Source organism: Symphalangus syndactylus, chromosome 18, assembly GCF_028878055.3.
Source record: "Symphalangus syndactylus isolate Jambi chromosome 18, NHGRI_mSymSyn1-v2.1_pri, whole genome shotgun sequence".
In the NCBI taxonomy this organism is placed as follows: Eukaryota; Metazoa; Chordata; class Mammalia; order Primates; family Hylobatidae; genus Symphalangus; species Symphalangus syndactylus.
The window spans coordinates 83,808,501-83,827,043 of NC_072440.2; positions in this window are offsets into that span (position 1 = coordinate 83,808,501).

Here is an 18,543-nt window from a genome sequence, read left to right on the forward strand (position 1 = left end):
GCCGGGCGGGGCTGGCCTGCCTATTTTTCCTTCCGTGGCGGGCTGCCTACCGCTTCCCTTTTTGTTTTTCATGTCTTCGGTCCTACAGTTAGTTCGTTAGGAGTAGCCTTGAAGATGAAATTAACCAGTCAAGACATTCCGGCCGCCCTGTACGCCGGGCAATTAGGACGCATCTAATAAGAGTAATTGGGCGTTATAAGCAAACTCCAGACTGTTATGAATTACAAAGAAAAAAAAATAGCCAGCGAGAGGGTGTGCCCCAACGTTGTCTTCAGCTGTTTTGGAGCTAAGTTCAGGGCGCGGGTAGCCGAACACTTGGGTCCTCCTCCCTCGCTGGCCGGGGCTGGGAGGGGCGCGGCTTAGGGTACAGAGCACAGACCTTGGAGCAGGAACGCCCGGCTACGCTATTTACGAGCTGTGAGATCTTGGACGAATTCCTTAACCTCTCTGGGCCTCAGTTTCCTCCTATAAAGTGAAGGAGTTTGGAGACATGACCTTAGGCCCTTCTCTGCTCTGGAGCTCCAATCCTTCCGCTGAGATGATGGTGTGTGTGAATGGAGAAGTACTGTAGCGGACGTCAGGGAACTTAGGTTCTGGTCCAGGGTCTGTGTTAGCCTCAGTTTACCCAATTCTTAAGTAGCGCCAGCCATCTGTACCCCACAGGGTCCTTATGAGGACCCAATGCTAAGAGGTGTTGAGAGTCCATTGCGGACAACTCGCTGTGCACCGTCACACAACTTCTGTCCTCAGTTTCCTTATCTGTAAAGTGGGGGTGTTGGTAGGAAAGAAAAATAGAGCCGGGAACGCGAAGCTTTCCTGGGGCTCTATATAAAGCGCTGGCATTTCCGGGACGGCTGGCGGCATCTGGCCGCCCCAAGGGCCCCAAGATACGGTAATCCCAAACAATACTCGGGATCATTGTTTACAGCTATAAAACACATTCTGTCCTGAACGCTATCCCCAAGGACGCGCGCGCGTGCGCGACGAGGCGAGGCCAGCCAGACTCCTCGCACCTCCGCTGCTGCCCGCTGGACAGAGTCCCTAACTCCGCAGGCCCAGGAGAGGGGTGTGCGGCAGGCGGACGCACGCGCCGGCCGTGGGTGCTTTGCTTTTTTCTTCCCCCTCCCCATCCCTGCGTCCTGGCCTGCCTGGGTGTTTACGCGCCTCTCCCAGCAGGACTGAGTAAATGCAGTCCTTTGACGCAAAACGAATCAGTCCTTCCCCAGCGGCAGCAGCAAAACCCAGAAAACTGGGGGTGGGGGTAGGGACGGGAGGGGCACAGAAGAAATCGTGACACTTTCCTACTCGCTTCTCAGCCCCTCCCCGCGCCACGCGGGCCTCAGGCCGCCCTAGCCAAGTCTTGGGGGCTGCAAAGGGAGGCGCGGCCAAAGCGCCCTGAGCCCTCCCAGTAGCAACCGCGTGTCGGAGCGGCGCGAACAGACGCACTTTTGGTTTTCCTTTGAGCAGTAGAGGCTGCCCCGCCCTCCCCCACCTGGCGCTCGAAAATCCGGGTGCTTCTGGGTCTCTCCCACACAGTCCTTCCAGTAACGCGGGGGGAAAGAGGCGGGGGAAGGGGAGCGGGAGCTTCCTCCGCGGCCTCCGCAGTCCCGGGCGCGCCCAGCCCCGGCCAGGCGCCGCCGGGAGCGCGCGGGCGAGCGCACCCTCGCGCCTTCGCCCGCCCTCGCCCTGCCAGCTCCCCGGTCCTTTCCTTTCTTGTGGGTTCCCGTAAAGCCCAGCAGCCTGGAGACGTCTGCAGAGCATCACGGAATCTGTGCTGATGCAATTCACTAGCCTCCCTTTGGTGCGCCCTGGCCTGCCTCAGAGCGCTTTGATCCCGGCCCTCTCCTACTCCAGAACTCGTGGTGGTTCCCTCTGCCCGCCGGGAGGCCTGCGTTCCGCAGCCCGCTCACCCCCTTTCAGTCCTCCCAGTGCTGGACGCACAGCGCTGTGCCCCGGTGCTGCTGCGGGACTGACCTCCCCCGGTTCAGCGAGTGCCTCAGTGAACTGTGCCTGCCATACAGAGAATTCAGCCTCCAAGTGCCCTCTCCTTGGGAAATCATTCCAGAATCATCCAGTTAGAAAGGGTCCTCTGGCTCCCTGGAATGCTAAAAATAGAGGTGACCCTTTATTGAGTGCTAAAATCAGAGCCAGGCACCATGCTGAATACAGGGCTTGTTCCGTGGAAGTCTCACAGCAAACGCTGGAGGTGGGTATTATTCCCTGGTTGCAGAAGAAGACAGTGAGATTGAATAACTTGTCCAGGGGAACTGGTTAGTGAGTTAGTGATCTGTTAGGAGTGCAGCTGAGATTCTCCGACACCAGGCTCTTCTTCTTCCCCAGGACACGGCATGACCTGCCTCCTGTTGGAATGTCTTTGTCTCTCTCTTATTGGTGTTTGGAAGGCATGGTCTTTATCTGGTGCATGACTTTATCCTACACTTAGAGGTGCGCCTTAATTCTCCACTGAACAAATAGCCTCAACACCATCCCTCAGCTTAGAGAAGAGCCCATGTCAAGTGAGGGAAGGGAAGGGGAAGAGGGAAGCTGGGGTGGGAAGAAAAGGGTAGGTAAGCTGTCTTCTCATTGTCTCTCTGGGTCTCTGAAACCTCTCTTGCCTTACTTTTGCCGGTCTCCTTGTTTGTCCATCCTGGCCAGTGTTTGGCCCCTGAGAGATGAGGACTCCCAGAATAGCTGCCCCCTCAGAGCTGTGCTGGCCCACTCATCTCAGCACGGGATACATGAAGCCCTTTCACACACATCACCTCACTTGTCCTTACACATGACATCTCTGAAAGGGATATAGACAGCAGAGTGACTCTGGATTGCCAGAGAGGAGGCCGAGGTGCAGAGTGTCACAGCAGCCTACTCAAAATTTTCCAGCTGTAAGTGTCAGAGCCTGAGTTCAAAGCCATCCCATCTGGCTTTAAACCCAGCACTTTGCTGTTTGCCATGCTTCCAGCCTTGTAAGTTTAGGAGCAAACTCCATCTTTTTTTTTTTTTTTTTTTTTGGAGACAGAGTCTTCCTCTGTCCCCCAGGCTGGAGTGCAGTGTCGTGATCTCAGCCCACTGCAACCTCTGCCTCCCAAGTTCAAGTGATTCTCCTGCCTTAGCCTCCCAAGTAGCTGGGATTACAGGCGCACGTCATCGCACCCGGCTAATTTTTGTGTTTTTTGTAGAGATGGAGTTTCACCGTGTTGGCCAGGCTGGTCTCAAACTCCTGGCCTCAAGTGATCAGCCCACCTTGGCCTCCCAAAGTGCTGGGTTTACAGGCATGAGCCACTGCGCCCAGCTTACATCTTTTAATGATACACTGTCCTCTATATCCATCATGCCTGAATGAACCTGCCATCATTTCTTTATAGTAAGCCATACTTTTTGATGATGTTGTAACATTTCTGAAAGCCAGATGTATCTTATAATCGATGACTATTGAATATGCAAGTGTTCCCGTTTTTGTCCAAAGACCTGTGAATCAGTCACGGGTCCATCAGGAAACAGACTTTAACCCAGATGGTTCAAAGGATGATGCTTTAATGGAGAAATTCCTTATAGAGGTACTGGCAGAGTTAAGGGGAACTTGAGGCACCTAGAGCCTAGTAACAGCAGGAAATGATGACCATCCCTAGGGTTGAAAAGAGGAGGCAATCATGTTATTGGAACCTAGAGAGCTTGGGACCATGAAAGAGGGGCCATCCAGCAGGTAGAGAGAAGGAGCCACTGCCAGAGATAGCCGCTGAAAGGGAGGGAGGAGTTGGGGTCAAGAAATACCAGACCATCTCTCCCACCTCCTGCCTCCTTCTCTGGCCAAATGGCAGGGGGCTGCTGATCTATGCAGTCCACTAAAGTTGGCCTCCCAGGGAACAGAGAAGGGCAAAGAAGGGTAGAGAGCGGATCTAGTGGGGCACTCAGCAAATGGGGAATAACCAGTATAGATCCCATTAAGCACATGAGGGATCTAACGAAGGATGGTGTTTCAGAATGAAGGAAATAAGGTAAATCAGTGAGCCTTACACCTCACCTACTGTGGAAGTGAACATTGGAATAGCCTGAACAGCTTTTTCAAACCACATCTCCCCTCTTTACTGATACATGAAGCCACTCACACTGATGCATGAGCCACTGAGGCATGTATTGTATCTCTCAGGTGTGGGGCAGAGAAAAGGCTATACCCACTGAGGAACATGGATCCACACCTGGGGAAGAAGCAAGTATGACTTTCTCTCCTGTGGCTTTATACAACCTCCTTGAAATTCCAAGAGCAACCCTCCCAGCTAGAGTCTTCTCAGATGTGACACATAAGCTTTGACCCAACATGATTGCCATTTCATGAATGGGCTATACACCAATGGAGAAGAAATGAAGACAAGAAATATCACTCTAGAGGCAGTCATAATCATAGTTTTAAAACAACAATCTCCATCTGGGTGGGGTATTACACATCTGTGGGTATGTAAAAGTTCATCCACAGGCTCTGCCCTTAGGATTACAGCATTTTCTTCATTTTACTTTATGTATGTTACCCTCAATTTAGCAAAAAACAAGAAGCAAACAACAACAACAAAACCTTTTTTTTCCTTAGAACACATTTAGAGTTATACTGAAGTGTGGGCAAGACTTTTGAGAAAGCATATTCAATTGAGGCCTTTCTGGCCACCCCCACAAGGCCCCTAGGAGACTGAGTGGAATTGTGGAATCAGTGCCCTGTGGGGGGGCGGGGGGCAGGAAGAGGGTACTTCCCTGCCACCAGTCTTTTGGTTTTTTGTTTTTTTAAAAGCCGGATACATTCCAGAGATAAAGTGACCAGTGCTATTATTCAGAAATATCTTTATGAGTCAGAACAGAAGTCACCCTGGTAGGAATGTTTGTCAGGTTGGGAGAAGAGAAACAGGACAACTTGCCCCGCTTCTTCTCTGGTTCTAGGATCTGCACAAGCAGAGGTGGCACAGGGTTTGGCTTCCAGTTGGGAAATGAAGCTCCAAGGGCAGCCCTACTATGGTGGGCTGTGTGACCCGGGCCAAGCCCCTTGACATCTCCATACCTCGGCTTCCTCATCTGCCACCAAGACGCTGGATTGAATGTTGGGTACGTTGTAAGGCAAGGGAGACACAGAAGTCCTAAAGGAGGTAAAGCTTTTCCCCACTGCCCCTCCATCTGGACGAGTCTCCTGCCAAGCATCTTCAAGTCCCACTTTGAAACACGATTCTGCCACCTTCCTGTTCTGAGGATCTGGGAAAGCAAGGGGGAAGGGGCTGTTGGGAGCCCTGCTTGCTCCAGGCCCAGACCAGGAGGCTCAGGCAGGCTTATCTACTTCTGATGTGGTGGGGGGCCTAGGATGCTGCCAGGGTCTCACAGCCATGATCTCACAGCCACTATCAGCCTGTTCTCAAGGGTATAAGAGAAGCTGGAAGCCTAGGTGGGCACTGCCCTCAGGCAACTTCCAATCCAACCAAGAAGAATAAAGAGTAACACACAAAATATTGGGGGCATGAGGCAATAACTGTGGGTACACCTATAAAAACCTCTAATTGGGCTTACCTGGTACCAGACAGTGTTTTAATTGGATCATATATACTGCATTAACTCAGCTAATATTCGCAACACCCCTATGAGGTAGCTACAATTATTATCCCCATTCAGTGATGGGGAAAACTGATGTCAGAAGAGGTCAACTTTCCCAAGTTTCCAGAGCTGAAAAGCAACAGAGCTGAGATTTCACTGCAGGTATTCTGGCCCCAGAGTCTTAGTACAAATGGTGTTAATGAACTCTTCTGCTGGTAAGAGCACCCCAATTTTCCTTTGGAGAACCTCCACTTCCTCATTTCATGTGTCATGGGTGACCCTACCCTTGAGCTCTTGGGGTGAACACGTGGACACACGATCCAGTCCTGACCAAACAATATCTCACGTCCCTGGCTACAGTTAGTGATAGGTTCAGGATTGTAGCAATGACCCAAGACTGGCTTCTGAGAGTCACATTTAAGACTATGGCTCAAACTCTTAGAGAAGCACTCTTTTTACAACTGAGACACCAGTCTTTACTACTCCTTGAAGACAGACTACCAGGAAGAAAGCCAACCTAGAGGGTTGCAAAGCTGAGCAGTGGAGAACAGCAAGTTTCTGATGACACTGTTTGATGGCCTAAACCCTACTATACTTCCAGTGGTTATCTCCCTGGACTTTCCTGTTACACGGAAATTATCCCTTTTGTGTTGAAGCCAATTTGAGTTGGATATCTGTCACTTACAACCAAAAAGGTCTTAATGTACTAGTGAACACAGAGCACATACTGTGAGCACTTACTCTTTTTTTTCTTTGTTTCTTTTTTTTTTCCCGAGACAGAGTCTTTCTCTGTCACCCAGGCTGGAGTGCAGTGGTGCAATCTCAGCTCACTGCAACCTCTGCCTCCCGGTTTCAAGTGATTCTCCTGCCTCAGCCTCCCGAGGAGCTGGGATTACAGGAACGTGCCACCACGCCCAGCTAATTTTTGTATTCTTAGTAGAGACAGAGTTTCACCATGTTGGCCAGGCTGGTCTCGAACTCCTGACCTTGTGATCCGCCCACCTCGGCCTCCTAAAGTGCTGGGATTACAGGTGTGAGCCACCGCGCCCGGCCCGAGCACCTATGCTTTTCAAGACATTTCCAGAAAAACAAATACAGGTAAGAAAGGATCAGTCTTCAAAGAACTTGGAAGCTGGTGAGGAATTACAAAGATTCTCAAATAACTTTAAAACAAGTCAGAACACAATTGACAGCACAAGGCAGCTACCCGGGTTCTCTGGTTAATGCAAAGGGTGAGAGTTTTCTATATTGGATGGAACACATCAGAAAAGTTCTCACGAAGGTGGTAGCAGTGAAGTTGGCCTCAGAAGTCTAATAGGATGTTGGCAGGTGAAGGCAGGGAAGCTACAGGGCAGACAGCCTGAGGAAGGGCCCAGGTTCAGGGAAGTACGGGCATGCAGGGGCAATTGTAAATTGATGGGATTGCCTGGGACCAGAGGAAAGGTCTAAAACATACAGTCTGAGGCTGAGGCAGGGTGAGGAAAGGATGGTTCTGAGGTATCTGAAGTATCTCCAAATATCTGAAGATATTCCCCATGGAAAAGAAACTAGGCTTATTTGGAGTGACCCCAGAGGACAAGGCTAGGACTAAAAATGGATGCTCGCAAATGGAGGAAGTAGACCTGACCCCTGACTAAGGAAGATGATGCTACCTGTTTGGGGCAAATGTTCAAAAAGAGGCTGGGTCTGTATGGTGGATGCTGTTAAAAGGGACTCAGAAACCAAATGAGAGTCTGAATTAGCTGAGTTTAACATTCTGTGAGTTTTGTGCCAGACTTGGGACTACTGCAGAAGACCCTGGGAGAGTTGGGATTGAATTCCAAAGGCAGTGCTGATGGACACTGGCTTGAGGAGCCAGGAAAGAAGGCAGGAACAGTGGTGGGGATCACAGCCTCACTTGTATCTGTGCACTTCTGTAAATGCACAGACTGGGAATGTTTAATATGAACTAGGTGTTAGGTGATGTCCAGGAATTGTTCTTAATTCTGTTAGGTGGGATAATAACATTCATTGTGCTGTGTAAGATAATGTCCGTATTGTTTAGAGATGCATACTGAAGAATATAGGATGAAATGACATAATGTTTGGATTTTTTATTTTAAATATTTCAGCAAAATATGGGACAAATTTTATATACATTATTTTTTCACACATATGTGATATTCATATATACACAAATGTATATATTACACACATGCATATGTACATACATATATGGGTGTATATCTATGTGGGTATGTGTATATGCTACATGCATGTACATAGCTGGTTAGCAAATAGAATAGTAAACAAAATAAGCCAGACACAAGATAATACATATTGTTCCATTATATACTTTTTTTTTTTTTTTGAGATGGAGTCTAGCTCTGTCACCCTGCTGGAGTTCAGTGGCACGATCTTGGCTCACTGCAACCTCCACCTCCCGGATTCACAAGCGATTCTCCTGCCTCAGCCTCCAGAGTAGCTGGGATTACAGGCCCTGCCACCACACCCAGCTAATTTTTGTATTTTTAGTAGAGACAGAGTTTCACTGTGTTGGCCAGGCTGGTCTCAAACTCCTGACCTCGTGATCTGCCCACCTCGGCCTCCCAAAGTGGTGGAATTACAAGCATGAGCCACCGTGCCTGGCCTATATACATTTTTGTAAGGCAAATGAGTCTGTGATGGTAGAAGTCAGGACATGGTTGGCCTTGTAGGGTCAGGGGAAGGCAGAGACGAGAGGGGTCCAAGGGCCTCTGGTGCTGGCCGAGTGCTGTTTCTTGGCTGAGTAATGTGTGCACAGGCCTGCTGGCTCTGTGCAAACTCATTGAGCTGTGCACATGATTTGTGTACCTTATGTATGTTTTAGACTTCAATAAATTCACTCCAAAATACCACCCCCTACACACACACAGACACACACACACACACACACACACACACACACACACACGGAGAGAACTGAAGTAAGTAGGATTCCTCCATTGATCATTCCTTGAGAAGCAGGGAGAAGACATGCTCTGGGCTATGCTTTAAGCAAGAGTTTTCCAAACAAATTTGCTACTTTCCAGATTGAGATGTTTTCTTCCCATGACCCACGGGACACATGTAATGGGCTGCAGCCTGAAGTTGAAAAGTCTGCTTTTAAGCTGATCTGTCTGGTGGCAGGGTAAAGAATGGAAGGCAACAGGAAGAGCCCAGAGAGGAGGCTGGCAGCTTGTGTCTTCTGCCATGGTTCAGGAGAGAGGTAGGGAGACTCTGTAGCAGGGCCAGGTGACAGGAAGGCAAGTATGCTTCAGAGAAAGAGTCCAGCTTCATTGTGTGGGCAGGCCCTGCCACTCCAACTGCCTGGGGTATGCTCAGAGGAACAGGGGAGACCTGCACAGACTCAGCCAGACGCCCCAAGGACAACGCACGCAGAGTGGGACCAGGTGCTGCCAGAATCCCCATGAGTGTTCCCCTAGGTGTCAGCACACCCACCCCGCACCCCATGGATCAGCTGCTGTGGGTCACTGAGCACGTGCGTGCTGCTGCCTGGGGCCCCGCACTCCCCACGCCCCTAAAGACACACAGAGCCTGGGGAGTGGTGGCTCTGTTATCTGCGCCAAGGAGCAGATCATGCGATTTCCTGCTCAGGACACGTGAGAGGAGAGGGGATGTTCCTGGAAAGACAGAAGCAAGGGAGGAATGAAGAAAGGGAGGGAAGGTGGAAGGGACTGCACTGGTTTTTCTTTTGAGGCAACTATGATGTTTCCAGAAACAGCCTTACGTTTGTAGGCAAAAAATGGGGGTTCGATTCCTGGCTCTGCCAGTTGGAGCTTCGGTAACCTTGACTAAGTCACTTCATCCCTATATACCCAGTTCATCTGGAGCAAAGAATGTTGATTGTGTCCTTAGCACACAGCAGAAAGGGCCATGAGCTTAGGCCACAGAGGCCTGGGTTCAAATCTTGGTTTTGCTGCCTGACAGCCAGGGGACCCTGGGTAGGTACTGAACCCCTCTGCACCTCACTTTCCTTCCTTGTGATGTGCTGATGATAATAACACCAAGATTTCCAGGCCACGGTGAGAATTACACATGTATGTATTTATCTAACTATCCACCCACCGTCTATTTATTTATACTCTGCCTTATTCCCCAAAGGATTTCTCTAGCTATAGGAAGATTCACTGAAACAGCCCGGAGGGGGCACGGCACATGGGTGATGCCCACATGTTACGTTCCTTTCTCTGCCCATCTCACACGGTTGTGGTGAGGCTCCAGCGGGATGATGTTTCTGAAAATGTCTCACAAAGTGGGAAATTTCATACACATGAATGTGGGGAAGAAAGGAAGGGTCTGGGGAAGCCGAGGCGGGAAAGCGTGTCCAGCAGCTCACAGAAAAAAGAGTTTGGGCTGCTGAAGCTCTGAGGTCTTCCACCTACCAGCTGGGGGCCCCTGTGCTGTGGCACCTGGAATAAAGCAGATCTGGGAGAAGCTGCATCTACAGGATCCTGTAATGTCAGAACTAGAAGGAACCTGAGAGTGTATTTGGTGCAACCCCCCACCATTATACAAATGTGGGAACTGTGGTTCAGAGAGGGAAACAGGCTTGCCTCACGTCACCCAGGGCGCCAGAGGCAGAGCTGGGCCAAGACCCCCATTTCCTGATGCCAGGCGCAGGGCGCCATTTCCACTGCCCCATGCACCTGGGAGCCCAAGGCACCTCCCTCACTCTGGCCTGGGGCACCTGGAAGCAGGTCTGCAGGAACTTCACTTCCCAGGAGGAATTCTGGGAGCTTACGGCAGAAAGGCTCAGTCTGCTCACCTGTTAAGTGTGCCTGGGGCCCTACCCTGTTGACATGCCCAGGGGCTCCTGAGTAGTGACGTTAGCCAATGAATAGAACCCGCAGCCAAGACCAAACACAGAGCCTTATTGTTAGGGACACTGATTACTGCACTGGGTTGGGCATCTATTTATTATCACATCTTTCTTTTCATTAACAGAAAGCAAACATTCCCCACCCCAGTAGCTAGAAGGCGACTTACCTGCACGAGAAGACAGGTGATGTCTCTCAAGCTGGGTTTGGAGCAGATCCGACCTACTTACACAGTCCTTCCATCAGATGCAACTCAGGCGAGGGGAGGAGAGATTCAGGTCACACCTGGGGAGAGCACCCTCAGGATACAGAGGCTGTTACTAAATAATGTCGAAAAGCTGTGGTGTGGGGTCAGGAGCCAGACAGAGCTGGCCCTGCTCCGCGCTTTGCTTCTTAACATTTGACATGACACTAAAACTCCCTGAGCCTTGGTGTCTTCACCTGTAAGATTTTAGAGGTTAAAAGGATTAAATAATATGTATGTGTCAGCAGCTAGCATGGTATCTGGTACGGGGCACTCAGTAAACAGCTGTATCTCAGGGCACAGCGAACGTTGTTTCTGCAGATGAAACTGTTGGGTAACAGACACTCCATAAAGGTTGATCCTCTGAGGCTGAGTGTCCTCTTCTAGGAGTCTTAAAGACAGAAAAGGATAGGAGAGGGTAATAGCCCACATGTCATCTCACACTGGGCAGGGGGAGAAACGTGGTAGCCTTTTCAAGACACTCCATTCTCCTAGTTCAGCTTTCCTGTCAATGTTTCCATCTCCCTCAGAGCTCCCAGCTCCACCAATTCCATCAGTGAGTGATCTTCAGTCTCTCTCCTTCTTCCATTAGAACAAATCATTCAGATTCTTCTTTCTCCCCACTAGAAGCACCTTTCATTTGGGAGGTCCAGGTATTCTTCTTGCTCCCACTTCATAAGCTTCAACTCCGTGGAGACTGTGTGTGTGTGTGTGCGTGTGTGTGTGTTTCCGCCCTCCACAGCCAAGGTAGAAGTTAATTGAGACCTTCAAATAAAGCTTCCAGAAGACCTGATTCAGAGACAGCATTACCTAACGAGGATGGCTGAGCAGCACTGAGTCTGAAGTTGAGACAAGGTCTGGATCTCCAGGGGACAGAGCAACAGAAATACTCCTTACTTCCCTGGCTTCCTCCCACAGGGGCCCTCAGCTTCCTGTGGTGCCAGGTAGGGGCTAGAGAGGCCCAGGGCCCCTAGGCGGAGGCCATCACCCACAGCCTCACCCTGGCTGTCTATGGCTTGGGGCAGGGGCCTCTAATTTTCCAGATTATCTGTTACCTCCAGCAAAATGCTTAACAACAGCACTAGGGATGGGCATCTGAGCACATGAACTATTAGGTTTGACCTAAACAGATTGTGAAAGCTGGAAAAGACCCCGAGGCATCACTGAAAGCATTTCCCCAAACAGTGAGGAAGTTTTGCAAGGTGATAAAAGAAGATGGTAGTGGATAAAAGCACTGTATTTTCAAATAAGTTTGGAAAATATTGGGGTTAAGTGGATTTCTTTATTTAGGACTTCTCAGAGCCTTTAATGTACCAGTGCAAATTGTGAATCTCCAGGATGCATTTCTCAAAAGCATCCCATGAAACGGTGATTCGGCAACTCTCTGGTGTTACGGCAAGGAAACAGGCACAAAGTCCTAGGGACAGGGCCACCAGGGAGACCGGGGTCTCTGCATTTGCCCTGGTATCAAAACTAAGCCCATTCATCCTTTTTCTCATTTTGTTTTTGCCTTGTAATCAGGGGCAGAGGTAGTGGGATTGGAGGGTTTATTTATGTAGATGTATGTACTCTAAAGACCAGAACTAAGGCCAGTGGGTAAAAGTTCCTGTTGAGCAAAATCTCAGCTCCACCCAAGTAAGAATTTTAAAATAATTAGACCTGTTTGGACATAGATGGACCAACTCATGCAGCAGTGAGCCGCCCATCACTAGAGGGGTCTAAGCCACAACCTACCAACCACTGAATGGTATAGCAGGTTGAATGGTGGTCTCCCAAAAAGATAGGTCTGTGTCCAGATCCCGGGAACTTGTGAATGTGAGCTCATTTGGAAAAAGGGTCTTTGCAGATGTAAGGAAGTTAAGGCTCTTGAGAGGAGGAGATCATCTTGGATTCTTGTATTATCTGGGCAGACCCTAAATTCAACAGGAAGTATCCTTATAAGAGTGAGGTAGAGGGAGATGATGCACACAGAGAAGGCCTCACAAAGACAGAGCAGAGACAGATGTAGGGACAAGCTAAAGAATGCTGACAGCTCCAGAAGCTGGAAGTGGCGAGGAATGGGTCCCCCCAGGGCCTCCAGAGAGAGTGAGGCCCTGCTGACACCTTGATTTCAGACTTCTGGCCTCCAGAACTGTGAAAGAGGAAGAGTCTGTTGTTTTAAACCACCAAGTTTGTGGTCATCTGTTATAGCAGCCACAGGAAACCAAGAGAGGTAGGGGTGCTGAGGAGGAAGACGGCGAAGGAGTCTGCGCTGAGTGATCCCAGGGCCTCTTCTGACCCCCTGCCCACTGGTCGTCACCCCCAATGATACCTTTGATTCAGTGATGAGAGAACTGTGGTAGGATTCCCCATCTGTCCCTGGAAGGGAGAAAGCAAATGGACTCAGCTTCAAGGCAGAACTTGAGCTGCTGCTTCCACAGCTCTGCCAGAGCCACCAGCAAAGGTGCCTACTTTGGCCTCTTTAGAAGATAGTCCCTTAAAGTCAAAGAACCTACAACCAGCTTCTAGCCCCCAGGGTGTCAGACCATCTCCACTAAGTGGTCAGTGGGCTGCCAGGCAGGTGCCAGTCAAGACTGGCTGAGAAGCTAGAGTTGGGCTATGAGACCAGCTTCGGTCAGTGCCAGTCAGCACAGGCAGGCTGAGCAGCTCAGGCACCGGCTGCAGCTACAGAGGCCTTGCTGGGTCTGTTCTGTGTCCTGGGGTCTCCTGCCTCAGTGACAGAAATCAGCCCAGTGACCCTCCCCCCGCCACAGGCACACACAAGGGAGGAGAGCTGAGCACCCATCCTCCACCCCACATGCAGCCTGTTCCCTTCCTTTGCTACACGCGTGCACTTTTACACGCACTCAGGAGCTCTGTTGCAACAGCCTCTGTGCCCAGAGACAAGCGATAACACGCCCTCCTGCCCGCCTCTTCTTGCCTTTAGTGCCTGGCAAATTAAGACCAAACCCAAGTTGCAGGGCAAAAGAGGATCAATTACCAAGTAAAGGAGGAGGCTGCGGTTTGAATGTCTCAGCAGCATTTTGGGGAGACCTGGGGACAGGAGAGAGAGGGGCTGAGGCCAGTGCTCCCTTCAACGCTGCCAGTTGTCCAGATGCCTGCAACCATTGGTAAAAGCAAGTCTCAGTTGCTTTGTCCCTAAAGCCAGGAGCCCAGTTGGTTGTGTCAATCAGGGCTGGCCGCTCCCTTCCTCCATGGGGAGCAGAATGAGCTTTGCCCACCTGGTAGAGCGGTGCTGGGTGTCCTGGGCAGGAGTTCCAGCCCTGGCACACCTGTGTGTGCAGTCTGACTGGCTTACCCAGAGCCCAGCAGCCCTCAGTGTCCTCCCTCCTTCCCTCCCTCTCAGGGTGGGGAGGGTTCCCACCTGCCCAGCTTCAGTCTGGGCAGACCCGTGCTTCCCCCCACACCCTCAGAGACCCAGGCATCCACCTTCAGAGGTGGCCTCTCTTTACCTCTTGGTTCCCCCTTTCCAAATTAACCCCAAACCCCAATACCACTCCCCAAACCTGAGTCTGGAGGGAAGGGAACGTGGCATTCTCCCCTTTCTAGGTCAGAAATGTTTTGTAACCAAGCCCTCGGGCTCTGCAAATGTTTGCTTGCAGGTTGCTTTGCTCAGCTGGGGCAGGGCTGGGCTGAAGCCCCCCTGTCCTCAACTGCCTTCTCCCCCTCCCTTCACCACCCTAATTTCAGGCTCAACTGTGCGCGTTTAGGGCTTCATTAAACTCTTGTCTTGCTTTCAAAAAAGACACTTTCTGCCCCGGGGAGTTGCTACCATGCTTTGTGGAGAGGGCATGTCTGAGCAGGCTCCAGGTGAGGGCCTGCTGGGAGGGAGAAGGAACATCCTTGCTGGAAGCTGCCTAGCAGTGGCCCAGGGGGAGCTAGCAGGGTGGGAGGCTCAGAGGGTGCCCACCTTGGTGAGGGTCCCCCCCAGGCAACAGAGGGTCTCCCTATCTCCACCACCACCGCTGCGTGCCTCGTTCAATGATCGCAGGTCGCGGTGTCCAGGTCATGTTCCCAGTGCCTGCCCCGCCCTGCCCCACCCTGCCCAGTCAGCGAGCAGGAGCCTCCCGCACCTCCCACCTACTGCTGGCCGCACCCTGCCCTCACCGTCAGGAGGGCCAGGCCTCCCACCCCAAGGGACCTCACCCACTCTGCCCTTACCTTGCACGTGGGGCCAGGCCCCCCCACTCTAAGGGAACTTGCCCACCTCCTGGGGCCCTCGAGAGGAGGAAAAGGACCCAGAAAGTGGGCTCTGTGATCCAGACCCTCAATGCAGGCACGTGGTGACCACACTCCCAACCACTAGGACGGACCTGCCTTGTACCGGTCCCAGGAAGGACTCCGTGGTGTGAAACTTTCTAGACAAGCATGTCTCAAAGGGCCTGCTGGCTTCGTAGGCCTGGGTTTGCCCCTTACTACCTGTGTGTCCTCCAGCAGATTACTGCATCTTTCTGAGCCTCAGTCTCCTTGTCCGTAAATTGAGGGTATTATACCTGTTCCCCGAGGTGTCCGGGGGAATGGAATGACATAACGTAGGAGAGAAAGCCTGTTGCTCACTTAGGTAAAAGGCTACACAGACATGAGATATTACTTCTATCAAGGCTGGGCAGGCTGTGAGCAAAACTGTAATAGAGCTTTTAGCATTGTCCCCAAAAGAAAATGCTACGTGCACCACCCCCATTTCTTTCTGTAAGTGCTGTGTTCCCTACATGCTCTCTCCCTGGCCAACAAAAGCTCATCTTGCCACCCCCTGCATATATTTCCTTGGGCTTCACAAGTCCCCTCAGGATTACTCCATTGGTATTCTCCATTGCTGTTTTTGCCAACAGGGAAACTGAGGCAAGGAGCAGGAAGGCCCTTGTGCAGATCACACAGTATGTCTGTGAGATGGCCAGGAGCCCGAGCCGGGGCTCCCGGACACCCTGCTGGATCCTCAAGGTCCTGCCACTGTCTCTGGGATGAATCTGCTTTCTAACATTCTTTAAGCTTATGCAGGGGCAATCATGAAAAACAGATAGTGTTCTGAAGAGTGTGGCTCTAAGTTAAGGGACTGGGGACTGTCAGAGCTGGCAGGGACCTCAGAGGTCTCCTAGGTTAACCCCTTGGAGCACTGGGCCTGGGAGAAGGGGAGTAGCTGCCCCATCGCACGGCTCTGGTCTCAGTGTCTCTGCCCCAAACAGAGATGGGCTCACCCCTCTGTCCCAGGAAGCATGGTCCTCCCCCAGAGAAGCTCAGAGGCAGGACATGTCCCCAGGTGATCCCCAGTCAGCCCAGGTGACCCTGCTGTTTCCATTCTTCTGTGGGATGACACTGAGCCCAGGACCCCAGGCTTTTCATCTTCCCCTGGGAGGCCCCAGAGCTGCAGTCTCCACACACTTCAAAGGCCTTCTGGACGTGATCTCATTCAGCCTCACCTGCTCACTTGGGGTTGGGAGGGGGTGGGGAGAGGTCATTGAAGAACAGTGTCTTGTCACAGTCACACCCTTGAGCAAGTCAGTGTTCCTCTGTGTACCTCAGTTTCCCCATCTCTAAAATGATGGTTAATAGGGCCCAGTGCTAATAGTACCTAGATGGCCTGTGGTTGTATTAGGGCCAATGAAGGCAACAGCAAGTTGCCTCATGGGAACAATATGCCCTTCCTCACAAGTAGGAGGAGACCACAACACAAAAGTTCCTCTTATGGGGTCTGGTGTATGTTGGAGGTTAAAGGTCATTAGCTCTACTAGCCACAGAGGCCTGGGGGTGGGGATGCCAGGCTGCTGACCCCATCAAGGGCTCAGTGGACAAATGAGTCCCTAGTCTATCTTTTTTGGAGGAGGCCCATTTACTTCCTGAAGACATTCAGGAGCAACCCTATAAATGCTACTTCTCTTCCCAAATCACCAGGCCAGGCCAGCAAAGCCCATGCTTATGGGCCTCCTCCTGTTTTCCCAAGTCTCCCCTCTGCAGCCACTCCAAGGGCCCTGGCGGGCTGGGAGGCTCTGCTGCTGCCCTGCTGGGCTCCTGCTCACTGCCTGGCTAGGTGGAAGCCCCCATTGTCTGAGCCCTTCCCAAGGGCCGGGGGCTGTGAGTTCCAACCTTCATAAGATTTCCAACTTACTGTGTGGCCTCAAGCCAGTCTCCTGGCTTCTCTCAGTTTCCCCACCAGTAAAATAGGGCTAATGACCATCAGCCTCCTGTGCTGGGGTGTTGTGAGAATAATTAAGGTTTGTGAAAGGCTTTGAGATCCGTGGATGAAAGGCCCTGGAGAAGGAGAGTGTTATTATCCATTATTAGTACTGTTATTTTCCATGCGAGGATCTCAAAGCCTTTCACAGACAGTAATTAGTACCGTGCAGGGGTGTTTTGAGGGTGATTAGTTCCATTTCACATATGGGAAAACTAAGGCACAGAAAGAAATCAAAACAGGGCAGAAGGGTAAGTGCTCATCTAGTATACCTAGAATTTGATGCTGCCCAAGCCTGGGTGCCCCCGACCCCCAGGGTTCACTTAGGGCACCTTCCTTTGGACCAGTCAGAGTCCACAAGGGGCCAGTGAGAGGCTCAGAGCAGGCATCTCATGACCTGCTTCCCTGATTCTTCCCTCCACCTCGTGCTGCCCCAGGGAAGTGTGCACCGGGCAGCCCATCTTCAGTCTGGTTGGGCAGCAGAAGCTGGCATTGAAGGCACTGGAAAGAGGGCAGCTGCAGGAGATGGAAGCATAGGGCATGAAGGAGCAGAGACAGTCAAGACCCCGGGCAACCCCTTTGCTCCGGGGTTTTGAGAACAGACTCCCTCTTTTTCTCTGCACTCCCCAAACTCCTCTGGTCACCTTGTATGTGGGATCACATTGAGGCTTGGGTGAACCAAGGGCAGCCCAGCCTTTCAAGCTATCTTTACATGAGCAGCCAAGAGAGGTAGAAACAGGAGGTTACAAGACTGATGAGGTGGGGTGGGTGCCAGGCTGCCCACCACATTGAGGGGACAAGAGGGTCCTTGGTTTACCTTTTCAGGAAGACATGCATTTGCTTCCTGGGGACAATCAGGATCCCCTGGTGCTTGTGGTTGGTTCTATGGCGCCCTGCCATGTGGATATGGTGACTATTAAAAAAAAAAAAAATAGTGTCCCAGGGCTAGTAATTTGAAGATAGGTTGCACTTGTTTGCATAATAAGTCATAATTCCAAGCACAAAAGTAAAATCAATTCATTAATGCAGCAAGCTGCAGAGGCATTCAACAGAGGTATTCAACAGCAAGCCCAGCTTCAGAGCATCAATCCCTACCAGGGCTGCGCTGTTGCACAACTCCACGGAATCATCCTGCAACCCACTCCCTAGGACAAGAGCACGAGATGAGAGACATTGATACTCAGTGGTGTACTGGTAAATGTTTAATATCCAGTTCTTAAAACAACCCTCCCAAGTAACCCCCAAACCACAAAACAACAATAACCTGATGTATAGCATTTGCAAATTGTCACGTTAGGGAAATTCAGGGAAGACTCTTCAGGCTGGCCTATGTTTGCTCTGAAAAGTAGGGGTTAGGTCATCTGACAGAAAGGGATGGGGAGAGAGACAGGTGGGGGCTTGAGGACAGAGGTAAAAGTTTGGAAACTCTGTCTCAGGAATGAAAGGGGCAGTTGACCATGAGTAAAAGCACTCGTGAGCATTGGGCACCACACAATGCAATTTGCAATGGGCACCACACAATGCAATTTGCATTGGGCACCACTCCTGTTGGCAGAGCTGTGCAAAAGCTAGTTGCAGGGTAACCTGGGGTGGTGTTATGTTTATTCACTAGTAATTTATTTTGAAATAAGTTTAGACTTACAGAAACATTTCAAGAACAGTACAAGGAACTGCTATATCCCCTCCACCCAGTTTCTCTGATTGTTAACATTTTACCATATTCGTGCCTTCTCTCT